This window comes from Staurois parvus, unplaced genomic scaffold (assembly GCF_062004578.1).
Source record: "Staurois parvus isolate SC_StPar_1 unplaced genomic scaffold, SC_StPar_1.0 ptg000403l, whole genome shotgun sequence".
NCBI classification, from domain to species: Eukaryota; Metazoa; Chordata; class Amphibia; order Anura; family Ranidae; genus Staurois; species Staurois parvus.
This window is the reverse complement of record NW_028318199.1, coordinates 5,603,204-5,615,283: the sequence shown is the minus strand read 5'-3', so window position 1 is coordinate 5,615,283 and position 12,080 is coordinate 5,603,204. Positions and strand designations below refer to the sequence as shown.

General features: G+C 40.0%; 1 protein-coding gene across 1 annotated transcript in view; it reads left to right on the top strand.

The window, feature by feature from the left end:
- The window catches only part of VDAC1 (voltage dependent anion channel 1), a 111,543-nt gene that overhangs the window by 32,843 nt on the left and 66,620 nt on the right, over positions 1-12,080 (top strand). The gene's annotated exons all lie outside the window — the stretch shown is intronic.

Genomic DNA, 12,080 nt, shown 5'->3' with positions numbered 1-12,080 from the left:
TTGTTTAAACAAACAAATTGCACTCATCTTGTATAAAAGCATTACTAGTACTCTGGTATCTCCAGAGCTCGGAAGGGCAGGGTAGAGCAGACTGATGCCTAGAAGTACCTGGGATATATATATGCAGGTCACGTGACTGAAGATTGTAGAGCCAGAGCACCCGCTTACAGGTGTCTACCTTAGCTTGTTGGCTACTAAGGAAAAACCTGTGCATGTGCTTCCAGCCGGGGCTATGTGCATCCATTTAAACACATAGTGCCCACCAAGCCATGCCCCTATTCCCTGCTCCTGCCAGACAACTGCAGAAACCAACCCCTGCCCCACCCTCAACTCTCCTCTTCAAGCTGAATGTTTAAGGGACTGCCTCTGACCGACAGGGGACCAAGCAGTAGTGACAGGAGGCTGTAGGTAAATGTTTGGAATAGAGGAGGTAGTGAACGTACTGGGGTGTTTACCATAACGCTTTGAAGGCATTTAGGTAAAAAAATGCTGTGTATTTAGTACTTTTAGTACGTTTTTTTTTTTCAACAGTATTGTAAATACAAAAGGGTTTAACTATTACCCTTAGCCTACTTTACATTGTATATGTTATGTTTTATGAGATGGACTTTGTGAAGGCTTGACTGCCCCATGATCTTGTATGTGCTTGGTATCCAGAAATTGCATATCCTATTTTACACACAGGTTTTATGCACGGGGATTTTTTTTTAAATCTTTTATTGTTGCTTTGGACAGGGTAAGGAAGGGCTCAGACCTTTCTACTACATGTGCCCCTTTGGCCATACTTCTCCTTTTTAAAATCTTCAGGGGATTGGTAGAGAGGTGAATATAAATGGGACTGGGGCAGCATTACACAGACACTGCCTAGAATGGGCGAAGTGACAGTGTCTATTTAAGGCTACATTCACATGGATGTAAAAATGTAACTAATCCCATTATCTGTTTTTTTTTTTTCTAGAACAAAAGTTACTGTATAATGATCAGTAAATACTTTTAATACTTCAAATTTTATTTTTTTTTCCAATTCCTGCATCTGGTATATGTGTATTCATATTCCCTCAGATACAGATTTTTGGATTTTGCATTACTGATCTGAATGCAATGCACATTATGTCACCATTAAAAACAATGTGTTCAGATCCATAAATAACACTTGGAAATGCCTAAGGCTTCTCTTGCACACGCCATGTTAATTTACCAAAGTTTATAATCAGGATCTTGTCAAAAGATCCTGACTAAGATGTTTTGTAAAGATAAAGGTGTATAAACGCTTCTTCCATCTCTTCTACTTGCCAGTGTTACAGTGTACGTATGTATACACAGTATGCAAATAAATTACTGCACTCAAACATAAAATTTTACATTTTTATTTTAGAGCTCTGTACTCATCGCTGTATTACTGATCTTTATACAGCTGTGTGCATTGTTTCATAGACAACAATGCAACTGTGTTCAGATTTGTAAAATTATGGCATTTTTTTTAATTCTGTGTGCAAGAGGCCTTAAGTTCATAAAACTATATTTATTTTCAGACTTCATAAATGTTTCTGTAATTAATTTTTAGTGTGTCTATTAGAATCATTACTGGCCTCAGCTGTTGAAGTCCAGTCTCTAACCTTCCTTTTCTTTTCTGATTGACAGCAACAGCAAAGAGGTTAAATTTAATCCAGTTTGCATCAGCTACTGTAGCACACTTGAAGGTTACTACCAAGGGTATGGATCTTATTAATGTGTGAATAAGTGTTTACTATCAGTGCAAAACACAGCTTTGCCCTGTGCACAGTTCTAGGGCTTTTGCATAAAACAAAACAATATTTTTTGTTACCATAGCCTCCAGGAGTGGTGGTCCAGATCACCACCACTCTCCTACCCACCTCAAACATTGGTCACAGTGCCTTCCTAAACCCCCTGCTTGAGGTGTCTGTATTAGTGTCTTCCCTCCCACCTACCCCTCATAGCACCTACCTCCTACCCACCTAACCCTCCTTTCTACTGACCTCACCACCTAGGCCACAACACTACCCTCAACCCCACTCACAGCACCTACTATGTTTCTACCACCTCAGTCTTCCTCCTTCGGAAACCACAGTGCCTCCCTCCCACCCATTGCACACCTCTTATGCAGGCCATAGACGGTTCGTTTATCGGCCGACTTTTCGTCCAAAAGAATAATCGGCCAATTTCCACACTGTTAGTGGGGCAATGGCATTGGCCAATTTTCGCTGTTGCTCCTCATTTTGTTTATCTGTCATGCTGGGAAATTCGTGAAAAATGGCCGATTTTTGCAATCATTGGTGAAAACATCGGTTTACAGAACTAACGATGTTTCGTTTTTTGGATGGAAAATTGGCTGATAAACGAACCGTTTATGGCCTGCATTACTTTGCTTGACCACAGTTTTGAGTAGTTTAACCACTCCCTCCAGATGATTTATCCCCTTCCTGACCAGGCCTTTTTTTGCTATTCGGCACTGCTCTATTTCAACTGGTAATTGCTCTGTCATGCAATCTTGTACCCAAACGAAATGTATGTCCTTTTTTTCAACAATATTTTTTACTTTTGGCTATAAAAATATATAGTAAACTCTGTTAGCCATAAATTCAGCCCAAAATGTATTCTGCTACATGTCTTTGGTAAAAAAAATCCCAATAAGTGTATATTGATTACTTTGTGTGAAAGTTATAGCATCTACAAATTATGGTATAGATACTGCAATTTACACCATTTCTTGCTATACAGCAGTTGCTATACAGTTTACCTGACCTTTTTGCGGTCATGAAATACTGTACATAAATAACATTTATGTCCTTTTTTCACACAAATAGAGCTTTCTTTTGGTGGTATTTCATCACCTCTGGGTTTTTTTTTGTTTGCGCTATAAACAAAAAAAAAGACCGAACATTTTGAAAAACAAACATATTTTCTTATTTCTGTTATTTAAAAATATCCTATAAACTCAAATTTCGCCATAAATTTAGGCCAAAATGTATTTTGCTACATGTTCTTGATAAAAAAAATCCCAATAACTGCATATTAATTGGTTTGTGTTAAAGTTATAGCGTCTGCAAATGGTATAGATATTGGAATTTACAACATTTTTTGCTATACGGCACTGTGCTAGTTTAACTGACTATTGCGTGGTCATGCAATACTGTACATAAATTAGATTTATGCCCTTTTTCCACACAAATAGAGGTTTCTTTTGGTGGTATTTGATCACCTCTTGGTTTTTTGGGTTTTTTTGTGCTGTAAAAAAAAAAGGCAGTAGATTTAGGAAAAAAACTGTCATAAAAAATATCCAATAAACTCAATAAAATCAATAACATTTTATTTTGCTACATGCCTTTTGGTAAAGAAAAAATCCCAAAATCCCCTCCACTGAGGGACAAAAAAAAGCGGGTGTCATGCCTAATTCCGTGTCTGCTACAGACATGACATCTTTTTTGGCATTGGGAAAATGCCTCTCATATAGCCGGCTAACTGCATCTCGGTTGGGGGTTTGGGCCATACACCTTGTTGATACAAAAGGGCTGTGATGATCTCTTCCTGGAATTTTAGGAAGGATCCACTAAGTCCAGTTGATTTGTAAAGCACAAAAGCGTTCTATAGGGGAAATAAATACACTTTTTTGTACCAGCGTCTGGCTTTTCGGTAAACTAAGTACGGCTTCATCATCTGGTTGTTGGAAGTCCACCCCTCCCATATTAAGGTTATAGTCATGGACACAGGGGCTTCTCAACAACACCAGTTGCCGTGGCAATTTAGATGGTCGTGTCTGCATGAATGGAAGACAGGACGAAAACATCCCGTTTGTCCTTCCACTTCACTGTGAGCAATTCCTCATTTCTCAAACAGGCTTTTTCCCCTTTCTAAGATGAGTATATACAAGCCATTGGGGGAAGCCCTGGCGATTAGGTCGCACGGTGCCACATGCGTCAATTCAAAGATTGTACAAATGTCTAAATAGTGGCACGCTTGAATAAAAATTGTCCACGTATAAGTGGTACCCCATATGGAAAAAGGATGTCACCAAGTCCCAAACTATCTTGCCTCTGCTCCTCATGTAGTCTGGGCATCCATGGGGCTCCACATGACTATCTTTTCCTTCATAAATTCAAAACTTATATGTATAGCCTGTTGCCATCTCAATGGTCTTATACATCTTGACCCTATATCTGGCACACTTCCTGGGAAGAAATTGTTTGAATGCACGGCGGTCAGAAAAATGAATGAGGGACTCATCAACACAGATGTTTTGTTGGGGAGTATAGACATCTGCAAGTTTTTGGTTAAGGTGATTTACGAGGGGCCGCATTTTGTAGAGCCAGTCAAATTCAGGGTCTGACAGAGTGAATTGTCATTGAAATGCATAAACTGCATTATATTATCATATCTATGCCTGGCCATGGCATCGGAGAACACGGGCATATGATGAATTGGGTCTGTGGACCAACACAACCGCAATTAATTTTTTTTTAGTAATGCCCATGTTGAGGGTTAGACCCAAAAAAAAATTTACATTCGGAAACCGTAATGGGTTTCCATACAAATTGTCTGGCAAGGTTTGAATTTGGGTTGGTGGCGATAAACTGTTGTGCATATAAATTGCTTTGATCCACAATCAATGCATACAGATCTTCTGTGAAAAACAGCTCCAAAAAATCAAGGGATGTAGTTAAATGAGCTGTTTCCACCTGAATTCTGGGTTGGGCAGTGAATGGGGGAAGTATGGGTGCTGCAGAATTTGTGGGCTGCCAATCAGGATTTGCAAGCACATTCAGAAGGACACTAGGGGCTCTATGGGCCAGTGTGCGAATTCTTGTTGGCTGCGGGACACTACTTGTGCTCGCCTCTGCACCAGCTTGTACTGCACTTATGGGACTCACCACGTCACCAAGTGATACTGAAGTGCTGGTATGTACAGTATAAGACCAAGATGTACTAGGCCACTGGTGCTTGCCAGTTCACCAAAAGATAGAGTGGCACTATTATTGGCACTCTGCTGCATATGAGAATCAATATGCGGTTGTAACATCTCAGCAACCTGGGAATGGGGTCGGGTATGCCTGACCTTATCAGGGACTCTATCATCTGAGCTATCTGTCAGGGTGCTGCTGCTGTTTACAGGTTCATATTCTGAGGTAGATTCTGTTAGTGAGCCTTCCCCTTTGCTCTCATCTGACATGCTCAGAATCCTGTAGGCCTGTTCACTAGAGTACCTTTCTTTGGACATTTTGGCCACTAAATTTATAGGTACCTAGTGCGACTCACGGAAAAAAGAGCACCTGGCTGTCAAGGACTGCTTGAACCGCTACAAAAAACTTTTCCTGCAAGTGCTAACACAGATCAGGCCTGATTGTGTGATCTACTGACACTGCACTTTTTTGGTAGGGAAAGTGTAGGGTGCTGGGGCTGATCCTGCTAACGCTGCGTTTTTGGGGACGCTATACTAATGTAAATGCTGGCATAGTGCTGATCTGATCAAAGATATTGATTCGTTCAGATAGTATACTAGCAATGGAGGTTCATTGTGTATGTGAACATGTTTCTGGCAATCAAGGGGTTAAATGTGATGACTGATGTAGTGACGGGCAATCTGACGCTATCTGGGAGGGACGCTAACTGATGCTAATGCTAGCTGAAGTCGCTGGTGACACTAATACAGTGATCAGTAAAAAAATCTGTACACTGTACTAATGACACTGGTGACAGGGTAGTGAATGGGTAACTGGGTGGGGGGCGATCAGGGGGTCAAATGTGTGCTAAAAGTGTTATAACTGTGTAAGTGTGCTGTTTTACTCACGGGTGTGTGCTTTCTTCTCTTTCTGGGACAGAATGCACAAAATCTGTGCGGAATGTGTGTAAAAGTAGATTTAGGCTTCTTCCACACTGGGCGTTTAGCCCGTGTGCATCCAATCCCAGTGCACCTGGGAAGCACAAGTGCTGCATACAGCCCCTGTAAATAAAGCCCATGAAAGTCTACGGCAGGCTGAAATATGCTGCGGTTGGGCACTGTATTGAACACCCATATTCAGGGCATACTTCCTATACATGGGACACTAAACACAAGTACCACCCTGTGCAGCATCAAGCTCCAGCATATTTCAGCCTGCCATAAACTTTGACAGGCTTCTGGCAGTGGGGCTGAATGCTGTACTTGTGCCTCCTGGTGCACAGGTTAAAAGTCTAGTGTGCAAGTAGCCTTTAGGATACTGAATATTTGAAAATTACTTTAACATGTTCAAAGTTATATAAGATATTTGTCATAATGTTTACATAAGCAGGGCATACATTATACATTTATTTTTTATTTAACCAGTTGGTTAAATGAACAATTCGTGCTGATTTCCCAGTCCACACATTTGAGGTGGATTGGGGAATCACACCTGCTGTGTTATTGTGTTCTCACAGCAGGGAACCTTCCGCGCCATAAGAACACAATGATTGGTGTTGCAGGCTATAGCCAATGGCATTGATTGTTCGGGAAAAACCCGACAGGGTGGATGTACAGAATTTGGTCCATAGATCGATTTCTATACAACCAGGGTACCCATAAATGGATCGAAATTCTGGTGGTCTGTGTTGGACCGGCCAAATTTTGATCCATGTATTTCTGGCTTTACTTTTTAATCTTTCAAAAAAAATAAAATAAACGCAATGATCTTTATGGTTGCTCCTCTCTGCTCTCCAGGTTTGATCTATAGACTGTCATAATGATTTTAGATAATATAATGGATTATACTGTGTGTTCTAATATATAACATATTAAAAAATCTTTCTTTAACAAAGGACAAGTATGCAATAAGTAGTATATTCCTTGTAAATTCAAAGTTCATGTCTACATCAGAGGTAGGAAGCACTAATCGTCTTTCACTAGGAGAATGTTAAATGGCCGGCTACCCAGAAGGCTTTAGGAGTGGCAAGCCATGCTTGCGTGATGAATCACTGCTGACATGCTGCTTGGATAGAATAGGTTTGACTCTGATTCATCATTATTTCCTTTCTTTTTTCCAGCCATCGTGGTTAATTGCTGTTGCACTATACGTGACTACCTAAATGTGCTATGCATGGAAATATGCACAGTGTATGCTTTGCACAGCATACCACAGCAAGTGCAGTAGCTTGGAATGAGAAAAAATAATCTCTTTACTAGGAGTCATCAGGACTGTGCTGTAGTGTGGGAAATGTGACTTATCCTAGTACTTGTTTCTGTATACATATACATTTCTGTTGTGGGGTACTAAGCTGAGAATTGAAGATTCACTTTACTGAAATTTGTTTATTTTCTGCTTTTTTTTCTGTTCTACAACTCTGATGATAAAAGCTTCTTTCAGTATATTTGTTTTTATATTGTATTGGTGCCCTCTTGAGGGGATTTATATTCACTTTATGTCCTGAAGACATAACAGGAAGTGAAAACAAATCTGTTCTTTGTACAATAATTGTTATTGGTTTTTCGCGTTTTGAAGAAATAACAAAGTACAATCACTATCACTGAGAAAAGAAGGATCCTCGCAGGGGACCAACTGTCAAGTATATAGTCCAATCAACGACATATAAACAGATTAGCCTTCAACAAGAACACGTGTAAAATACTCAGCCGAGGTAAATTGCGGTAGTGAGCTGTGGGGAAGGGGAAAAGAGAGGGGGGATAACATCTCAGAGGAGCGAGGAGGAAATAAGCACAGTTAGGAAAAGAAAGAAAGAGAAGATCAAAAAGAAAGAAACTGTATTAAGAGAACCCGAGTGCAAGGACCCCACTTAAAATTGGTCCGAACCCAAACGGTATTCAGGAAGTGAAGGGTGAGCGTAAGACCACCAAGGGCTCCAAATTTTCAGGAACCGAGGATGAGAATCATTAAGGATACTCGACATTTTTTTCATGAATCATGAGGGTGGTCATAATATTCCTCATCTCCGCAATCTGAATAGTTGGTTTCTTCCAGGCCCTAGCATTGGCCCGAAAACAAAACTGTTCACAGGGAGGAGTACTATCATTTCAGACAGTAGTCGCCAGAACTGTTGTCCCCATTGGAAGACTTCTCACATATTCCTATTCTAGTGACAACTGTAAAATTGTAAATTTCCTAGCACTTTCTTTACTGGTGACAATGGTCATCAGGGCCAACAAAAGGTTATCTTGCCAGCAGAGTCAAAGGCAACAACTGAAGCCTAACAGAGGTTTTAACTCTTTATCCAAAACTGGCTTTAGATACACTTTTAGAAACTCCTGTGTAAGTTTTACCCTCACCTCCTATTTCACTGACTGAAACATTTTGCATATTCTATAAATTCTGTCTAGTTAATAGTGGTCACTAGGACAAATAGAGGGGATGAGTTAAAGCAGAACTTTGCCAGAAGCGAAGTCTGCCTCCAAGGTAGCTCCAACCCCTCAGGCACCACCAATATGGCGTTTAGTGGAGGTGTACCCATGGGCATGGCCCAGCCTTCAGGTCCAGGCAGAGCCCATTGGCACATCTGTATGTTTTTAGACTTCCCTGGTTGCACTCGTTGTGCGCATGTGGGAAAAGCGCTCTCGGTATCTTTTTACCCTTTGCTTAACAGTGCAAATAAAGCTTAAAAAAATAAATCAACATAAATGAGTACAACACAACATATTTGTTAGAAAACCTTTACTTTCCTTTCAGAATCAACATTTTCTATGGGACACTATACTACAAAATACTCCCACTAATGGGGACCATTGATTGCAAACAAGATTTGTTAATTTGCACACACAAAAAAGGTATTTTTTCTAACAAATTCATTCAAGACCATGTTGCAAAAATGAATACACCTCAGTGAAAGTCTTAGGAACCAAGCTAAATTTTAGACAACAAAATCCTAATTAATGAATAATTAGACTCACCTGTAGTTGAATTCTCAATAAACATGTGTCCAGCAGACAGTTAATTATAAAAGGGTGTTACTTAACAAAGAAAATCCCTTCCCATTTCATGCTGTCATCAATGTCACCACATGGAAGAGAAATGTCACCAGGCCTGAGAAAGAAAATAATTTCTTTACACAAGAAAGGTGAAAGCTACAATAAGATCAGCAAAGCTTTACTCATCAGTCAGAATACTGTAGCAAAAGTGATAAAAAATGTAACAATGATAAAACTGCAACCATCTCACAGAGATGTCCAGGCTGTCTACGGCCATACAAGTTCACTGCAGTTAGATAAAGAAATAGCCAAACTGGGGTGATTGTCTCCCATGACACAATACGGCATACCCTGCAGCGGAATGGCATACATGGGTGTCATCCATGAAGGAAGCCTCTCCTAAAGCCCATGCAGAAAAAGAAGACTACTGGGACCCTGTTCTCTGGAGTGGTGAGACCAAAATTAAATGTTTTTGAAACTGATGGCTTCAAAACTCTATGATGTCGCAAAGGTGAGGAGTACAAAGAAAAATGCATGGTGCCTACAGTGAAACATGGTGGTGGCAATGTCCTTCTGTAAGGCTGCATGAGTGCTGCTGGTGTCGGGGAGCTGCATTTCATTGATGATATTTTGAATTCACAGATGTACTGCTCTATATTGAAAGATAAGATGCTACCATCACTCTGTGCCCTTGGTCATTGTGCACCTTTTCAACATGACAATGATCCAAAACCACATCTAAGACCACTGTTGCATTTTTGAAGAAGAACAGGGTGAAATTAATTCAGTGGCCAAGTACAGTGGGGATCGAAAGTTTGGCACCCCAGCTAAAAATTTGTATTAATGTGCATAAAGAAGCCAAGGAAAGATGGAAAAATCTCCAAAAGGCATCAAATTACAGATTAGATATTCTTATAATATGTCAACAAAAGTTAGATTTTATTTCCATCATTTACACTTTCAAAATAACAGAAAACAAAAAAATGGTGTCTGCAAAAGTTTGGGCACCCTGCAGAATTTATAGCATGCACTGCCCCCTTTGCAAAGCTGAGACCTGCCAGTGTCATGGATTGTTCTCAATCATCGTCTGGGAAGACCAGGTGATGTCAATCTCAAAGGTTTTAAATGCCCAGACTCATCTGACCTTGCCCCAACAATCAGCACCATGGGTTCTTCTAAGCAGTTGTCTAGAAAACTGAAACCGAAAATAGTTGACGCTCACAAAGCTGGAGAAGGCTATAAGAAGATAGCAAAGCGTTTTCAGATGTCAATATCCTCTGTTCGGAATGTAATTAAGAAATGGCAGTCATCAGGAACAGTGGAAGTTAAAGCAAGATCTGGAAGACCAAGAAAAATATCAGACAGAACAGCTCGCAGGATTGTGAGAAAAACAATTCAAAACCCACGTTTGACTGCACGATCCCTCCAGAAAGATCTGGCAGACACTGGAGTTGTGGTACACTATTCCACTATAAAGAGATACTTGTACAAATATGGTCTTCATGGAAGAGTCATCAGAAGAAAACCTCTTCTACGTCCTCACCACAAAAATCATCGTTTGAACTTTGCAAATGAACATATAGACAAGCCTGATGCATTTTGGAAACAAGTTCTGTGGACCGATAAGGTTAAAATTGAACTTTTTGGCCGGAATGAGCAAAAGTACGTTTGGAGAAGAAGGGGCACAGAATTTAATGAAAAGAACCTCTGTCCAACTGTTAAGCATGGGGTTGGATCAATCATGCTTTGGGGTTGTGTTGCAGCCAGTGGCACAGGGAACATCTCACGAGTAGAAGGAAAAATGGATTCAATAAAATTTCAGCAAATTTTGAATGGTAACTTGATGCCATCTGTGAAAAAGCTGAAGTTAAAGAGAGGATGGCTTCTACAAATGGATAATGATCCTAAACACACCTCAAAATCCACGGGGGATTACATCAAGAGGCGTAAACTGAAGGTTTTGCCATGGCCTTCACAATCTCCTGACCTCAACATAATTGAAAATCTATGGATAGACCTTAAAAGAGCAGCGTGACAGACAGCCCAGAAATCTCAAAGAACTGGAAGACTTTTGTAAGGAAGAATGGGCAAAGATACCTCAGACAAGAATTGAAAGACTCTTGGCTGGCTACAAAAAGCGTTTACAAGCTGTGATACTTGCCAAAGGGGGCAATACAAGATATTAACTCTGCAGGGTGCCCAAACTTTTGCAGATGCCATTTTTTTGTTTTCTGTTATTTTGAAAGTGTAAATGATGGAAATAAAATCTAACTTTTGTTGACATATAAGAATGTCTAATCTGTAATTTGATGCCTTTTGGAGATTTTTCCATCTTTCCTTGGCTTCTTTATGCACATTAATACAAATTTTTAGCTGGGGTGCCCAAACTTTTGATCCCCACTGTATGTCTCCTGATCTGAACCCAACTGAACACCTATGGGGAATTCTGAAGCAACAAGTTGAGCATCACTCTCCATGCAGCATCCAGGCTCTAAAAGAGGTTGTTCTTGAAGAATGGAAAAAGAGGTTGCAATATGTCGCCAACTTGTTCCTTCCATGCCTAGAAGACTTCGTGCTGTCCTTACAAATCATAGAGGTCATACAAAATACTAGATGTATTTAGTTTTTGTTGTGGGGTGTATTAATTTTTGCATCAACTAATATGAGTAAAACTGAAGATTTTGTAATCTAAGTTATATTATTAACCTTACTTTCATGTAATGAGCTAAATAAATGTTCTATAAAACTCAGGTTTGTCAAAATTCTGGGAATTGTTCTTGTGTTCATTGAGATATTAATTAAAATCTTACTTTTTAAAAGGGGTGTACTCATTTATGCTGAGGTGTGTGTGTTCCATTTGTGGGAGGAGGCAGGGAAGCCCAACATGCCCTAAAGGGTGAAGATCTGCTTTATCCCAGTGAAAATACAGATAACAAAAAGAAGCCAGGGGTTTTAATCTGTACCCTCTTCTATGTAAAGCTGAAAAACTTTTAGCTGTACATCCCAGAGTGTTATGGACACACCCGCTGTGGTACATTATCCTGGCCCAAGGTCACAATACTGCTCACACCTCACTACCTGAGTACTGTTCTGAGTACCTAACCCCCATCTAGGGGTTATAAGGATGTCTCACCTATCCTGTTTGAGTATATATTATATTGTAAAGGATTTCTAGGAGTGTAAAACCCTCAGT